Source organism: Watersipora subatra, chromosome 9, assembly GCF_963576615.1.
Source record: "Watersipora subatra chromosome 9, tzWatSuba1.1, whole genome shotgun sequence".
In the NCBI taxonomy this organism is placed as follows: domain Eukaryota; kingdom Metazoa; phylum Bryozoa; class Gymnolaemata; order Cheilostomatida; family Watersiporidae; genus Watersipora; species Watersipora subatra.
Genome location: NC_088716.1, coordinates 38607341 through 38613942, shown reverse-complemented (window position 1 = coordinate 38613942; position 6602 = coordinate 38607341).

The following is a 6602-nucleotide window of genomic DNA, read 5'->3' as shown; positions in this document are numbered from 1 at the left end:
CACCAGATTTTGTGTCTTTTTAGTTAAAAATAAATCATGTTTTGTTTTTGGTGTGGTTTTGGACTAAGTGTCAATTTCTACCAAGAATCAGATTTTGTACAATTGTGTTTTGCAATCAACTTCTATTATTTTAAACTGTTATGCAGATATGTTATTTTTCTGTAAGTGTCTGACTTGTGATATTTTAGAGCAGTTTGAATTGTAACAACTAAAAGAGGAAGATGTCACAGTGTGTGCTCACACTGAATGCTAATGACTCTACCAGCCCTACAGTAGCCGAGTCAGCTTATCCTATTATTATAAGATTAGTTATGCTAGCTATGTTTAGACTAGCTATGTTTGCCAGTTGCTTACACACGTCCTATGCATACAGTTCATTACAGTTCATACAATATAACATTATTAACTTACAATTCCTGGCTTTATGATAATGCAATAGCCGATATCAGTTATTGCAGCAATAAAAACTAGTGACATAGTTTCACAGGTTTTTGCTTTTGAGCTTTTCAATTGCAATTATTTTTTTCCGATTTTAATTTTGAAACATCTCGGCAGTCAGATCACCTTAAACATTAAAACACTGTCAGATTATCTAGAACTATCAATACTTTCTAATAAATCTGCTAAAAATTTGTGTAAGTTCATTTTTAAATGGCCAAATGAAAAACAAAAACTTAAATTCTGCTAAGAGGTTTGATCGTAACATTATTATTTGTGACAATAGAAGAAAGTTGTCAATAATAATTTTAAGACTTGGTATTGTAACATAGAATGCCTAAAACAAAAACATGTTTGACAATAAATTGGATTATTTTATTTAAAAAAGATGTGCGATTAAAAAATTGTTAAAATCGAAATGCTTTTATTCAATGAACTCAAAGCAGTGGCAAGTAGCTTAGAAGCTCCAGTGTAATTCTGAATTTCAGCTAGTAATAAGAATTCTCAACTTTCTAAAGCAGACCCATCCACGAGATTAGCTCTCAACATTTTGCATGTTTGAAGTGCAAATTTCTTCCAACGCTGTGGCTATACGGGAAATTTGTAGTCCTAAGTCATGACAGAATCTTTTAGTAGCTACCATCTACCATCACAAATAGGAATCATCCTACCTTGATAACTTCTTATTTTATGCTAAGTAATGGGAAGACAACCACTAAAAACTAAGGTGTATTCACTAAAATTCGATTTTATTGAGGTTGGAAAATTTAATGCAACACTCACATTTTGAAGTTAATTCATTTTTATCCTAGACATCTTCCTTCCTTTAATTGCTTGGTATTAATAAAAAGTTATTAAAGCACGCACTTCTTTGGTCCTGAACAACTATGGAGCTTACAGGGAGTTTATATTCTAAATACAGGAGCGTTGCTAGTACTGATGACTGCTCTTGTATCAGAGTTTTACAGAAGGTTACTTTATAAAAGTTTATCTATTTAAAACTTTCATTATCATGTAGTGTTAAGAAAGTATTATTTGGCATATTACAGTTGTAAAGTTTTTAAAACTGAACTTCAACAAAACTTTAGAAGATTTCATCAAAAACTATTGCTATTTTTTATCATCTGCAATTGTTTTTTATGCTTGAAGTGATCTAATTGCCAGGATGTTTCAGGATTAAAATCAACAAACACTTGAATGCATTGAGAAGAGCAATGTGCGCAAAATAATATGACTAGCTGCTATTATTTCAATAGTAAATAACCGCTACTCAGTTCCAGTAACAGAATTATGCACCTCTAATCGGTTGGTTTTTTGCTACCATAAAAATCATTGTTGCTCTTTTGTTTGATTTGAGCATTTGAACCAAAATCAAGTTTTGTCAGCTTTCATCTTGAAATATCTCAGCTGTCAGATCACCTCAGACATCAAAAAAAAATTCAAAATCTGTGTAATTTTTTAGAAAATTTATCAAAGTTTGTGCAAATTGATCTTTATCAGTTTCTTTGGCCATGCTGTGATTTATGAAAAAGTGTCAATTTGGAGTTGTCTATTATTTAATTTTTGGTTCGCCAAATCATCCAGTCATTAACTGGATTGGGCAGGTTATAAAAAAGTAACCTATTTTAATGGCCTACATTTTTCCTGAGGTTGGGCTTAATGTTTATTCCATAACTAATGTGTTCCATTTAACTGAAAATAAATAGATTTTGAAGGTAAATTTAGTTAGTGCTTGGACTATCAACTATTTTAGGAAATCTAGAAAAATATGAAACACATCTAAAGAAAACTTGGGCTGTCCTTGTCACCTCAGACATCAAAAACGATTTCAAAAACCACGTAATTCTTTGTGTTTTTATGCAGACGCCTTCAACTACTACCACCAATGGAAGACTATTATATATTAAATAGAAGTCACCCTATTATGGCCCCAGTCAAAACCCCTACCACGCTTCCTACTGTACATAGTCTAGGATTATCAAAAAATCCAGCTTTACTATGAGTTATTGCCTACTATATTATTGCAGTGGTCTTCTTTTTGGCTGTGGCACTTAAAAAGTGTGTATCAATAATATGCGTATTCATACTCTTATGTTGCATAACATGGTCAACTGATGTTATGATGTATTCATAGCTGTTATAGCTTTATAATGGTAGTTATCTGCATATGTCAGTATCCAATTATTTCAAAAAGCTAGTAAACTGTAAACTAGTGACAATACTAATACTTGCATGCTGTAACTTTGTATATTTACTCGTTAAAACAATGACTTTGCTAAAAAATCCGAGCATATAGTGAAAAGAAGAAATCACAAGTTTTTGTCATGTTCCTTGCAGCAGAGAAAATTCTTTTGGTCATCAGAAGTTATGGATAGTGCGTAAACAAGATACTAAACGCATGAAATGGTGTTTGGCAGACTACATACATGTAAAGTACATTTGTGACTTTACCCATGAAAGACCAAAGAGTATATAAAACAACTTTAGTAGAGAATATGGCAACCATCTGTGACTAGATGTGTCAGCATCTCAGAGATGGAAAAAACCACGGTTTTTATGAAAAAACAAAAAAAAAACAGATATTTTTTAGTTGAAACTGGTTTTTATGGTTAAAACCAGTTTTTATAGTTTTTATAATTTGACCAAGGTTTTTGCTGTTTTATATCTAATTAACATCAATTACTATAGCTGCATGGTTGAGTATTGAACATGCATATGTGGAATCGTCAGTTAAAAATGGTACTGTGGAAGTTTTTATGGGAAAAAAAGAGAAAACATGGAAAGTTCAAAATGAATCTGTAGTCAAACATGATTGAAGAAATACAGAGCAGATATCTTATCACATAAAATGAATATGAGGAGTTCATTTCCAAAACCAGTTATTTCCACTTTTGGCACTTTTTGACTTTTTAATCTTAAATTATACTCTAATAATATGAGTACCTTGTTCAACGGAGTTTTCGTTCCTAAACTGATTATTTCTCACACATTTCACCGACTAAAATCTTGGTTTTGTTCCAAAACCAGTTATTTCCTATTGGGTTTCATTCCAAAAGCAGTTATTTTTGTGCTTGCTTTTCAATTGGTTGTTGTAAAACTAGGTCAGCTTTTTGATTCATTGACTTAGTTATGCAAGCTATCTCTCCACTGCCTGTGCTTTCATGATGGATGCATCTTTAGCAAGTAATTATACTGTAGCAACATTAAACGACTTTTTGGAAGAACCTGTGCAAATAACCCGACCTGCTAAAAAGAACAAAGAGAATGTAGAAGGTAATTAATTTAAACCTTTTACTGTTAAATTGGCTTGAAACCAAAATTTAACTAAATTGCAGAAGGCAAAGAAAAATGAAACAATCACATCAAACACAATGCGTGTTTGTTTGTGTTTAGTACAAAAGTTAACTAGTGCTAGTAGTAGTAATCTACTACAATATTTCCAATTAACTCTTTCGCAAGCCAATGTATCGGCTTGCACAGTAATATAAGTACAGACCATAAGTCGATGGATCGCCTTATCAATAGGGTGTCACTTTTCTTTTCATTACAAACATTAGCTAGACTAATCAAATGATGTCTTAAACAACCTTACTGCCAATCACGTGCAACCAATAAAAAAAATTTTGGCTTAACAACTTCATTTTTAATTATTTTTCAAAACGGCAAAACCAGATCGTTATTTTCATAAATATAAGAAACACACCCCGTTTATTCAACGCAAAAAAAAGTTGGGAGAGTGAGATTTACTAAACAATTTTATACATATCTTGTAGAGAATTTCTTTCTAAATAAGATGCGTTTTACAGTAAAACGATATACGGTATGTTTTTATTTTTGAGATATTATTGTATATAACATGTTGGGTCACCGCTTGTAACTAGTGCGCATTAATTATTAGTTCACCTAAAGCTGTGGTTAAAGTCAGACTATTATCTAAGACTTATTGTTTAAATCACGAGTTGCTGATTCTTTCATGTCAAAAGCAGTTATTTCTGGAAATAACTGCTTTTGAAAAAAAATGCAGAAGTCTGTTGGCTGTTTACCATGCTTCTTGACAAAATTGTTGAACAAAAAGAAAGTATAAGCTTGCTTTGTCATTTTTCTTGAAAATTAGCTAAAAACTGTGCCAATTATATTGAACAATATTGAGTATACAAAATTTTCTTGTTTGTGAAAAATGCTAAAATCGGAAATAACTGGTTTTGGAAAAGAACTCCTCATATATTAAATACAGCTCTATGTATAAGTAGGAGTATTAATCTAAGTGATTAGTCATGTAGTAGGGTAGATCAGAGCATAATGCAAATACATTGCTAGTGTTTGGAGCAGTGGCATATGGCTCAACCTTTATCACTTGAATTCTAGCATCACTGTCTAAATCGGTCTTGTCAGCATGAAATTTTGTTACGTTAGCTTTAATTAAGTCTATCTGCGTGACCTCGCTTTACGACAGCTCACCTATTAAATTTTGCCCTAAAACCTTTGCCTTCTGCAGTTTGAGTAAAGAACTGCCAAATGGGATTCTTTTTGCAAGGCATGATGGAAATTCAAGTCACAACTCTAACTTTTGGAAACACAAAAAACTTGATGAACTGAACTTTAACAATCTAACTTGTGAAGAGCTTAGTGGGCTTGGTGTTAGCACGCTCTGCTTACCCTAAGTGATGACTAATGAACAGCTGGCCAGCTCACCAAATTTTGTTTGTTCTCTATCTTTTTTGTGGCTTGTTTTAGCTTAGTTCCAGAGTCTAAGCAAATAAGACTTACCTTTGACATATTTACAGCGTTTTTTTACAAATAACGAATAGAATAAACAATGTGAGGCTAGTATGCTAGTAATTTGATTCCGGAGGCATAATGTTAGTGAAACAGATGTTACACTTAAAATGTCATTTTGCTTGCAATTCTGTACTATTGGTCAGTTTTCCTGCATGATATATGTTTCTACATAATGCTTTATATATTCTATGTTTGTTTACTTTATGTAGTAATATTCAACTAATTAGAGGGACTTTATCCATTGTATAGGTTTTACATATCTACAACTACCATCTACATATCTTAAAACAGACCAGTGAAGCATAACTCCAGACTTATCACACTAGTGTCGAGCAAAACCCGACACAACTACTTTGGCTTGTGCCCACTAATTGAAATATTAGTTTGTAAAGCTTTCCCCAAAATGATTTTATTGTTTTAATTTCTAATTATAAGCACTGGATAGACTTGAGAAAGTTTTAATTATTAAAAACAATGATGGGATTAGTATACTTCACATGGTTTTCTTATTTCATCAGTAAAGGGATCATCATATAATTTGATAAAAGCGATTGAAAATGAAATTCTCTAAATCATGGTTGTGCTAAGATTTCCTGTAGTTTCAATTTGAGCTCTGCCATCACTTTACTACTGTGTCCTAAATGAACTTCCACAAATGATAATTACATATAATTGCATTTCTACCACACAAGAACCACTAGGAGCTCAAAATATTATTTTCACAAAAAATAATGTAACACCATAAAAACCGGTTTTTTCAGCTTGGTTTAAACCATTGGTTTAAGCCAAGCTAACCCTGCAGCAACTAAAAACTATTGTTTTTTTCTGCAACCTGCCTTATTAGCAGTTTTAAAGCTTACCTCCTCCATACTCTTATTGTTAGAGGAGATGTGGTAGTTTGAAATACATCTATTCGTATCAACTATAACAGTCTTTAACACATACTTATAGAGTAAAAGTCCTAATAATAGTGTCGGCAGTATGGACCTTAATATTCAATTATTCTGATCTACAATTAAGGCAGGAGACTCAATTTACCAGCATAACCGTGAATTTTCGTGGAGCTCCTGACATTGGATAAAAAAATTTCAGACTGCCGAGTTGTCGTAATAATGTGATAGTTTACATATAAAAGGTTAAATGCAACAGTCATCAGTGTTCAGCACCTGAATAATATTGTTCATTGTATAACCTTCTCAACTCAAAAGCATAAAGCTCATCTTTCTATGTATACAAGACATCTCTACTCTGACAGCCATTTTAATAACCATGTATACAAAATTGTGTACGATGAAGTAATGCTAGAGTAGTGAAAACTGTCAGCTCTGAATATATAGAATATGTTTATTATAGCTTCATAACTTTTTGAAGTTAAAACCAATAAT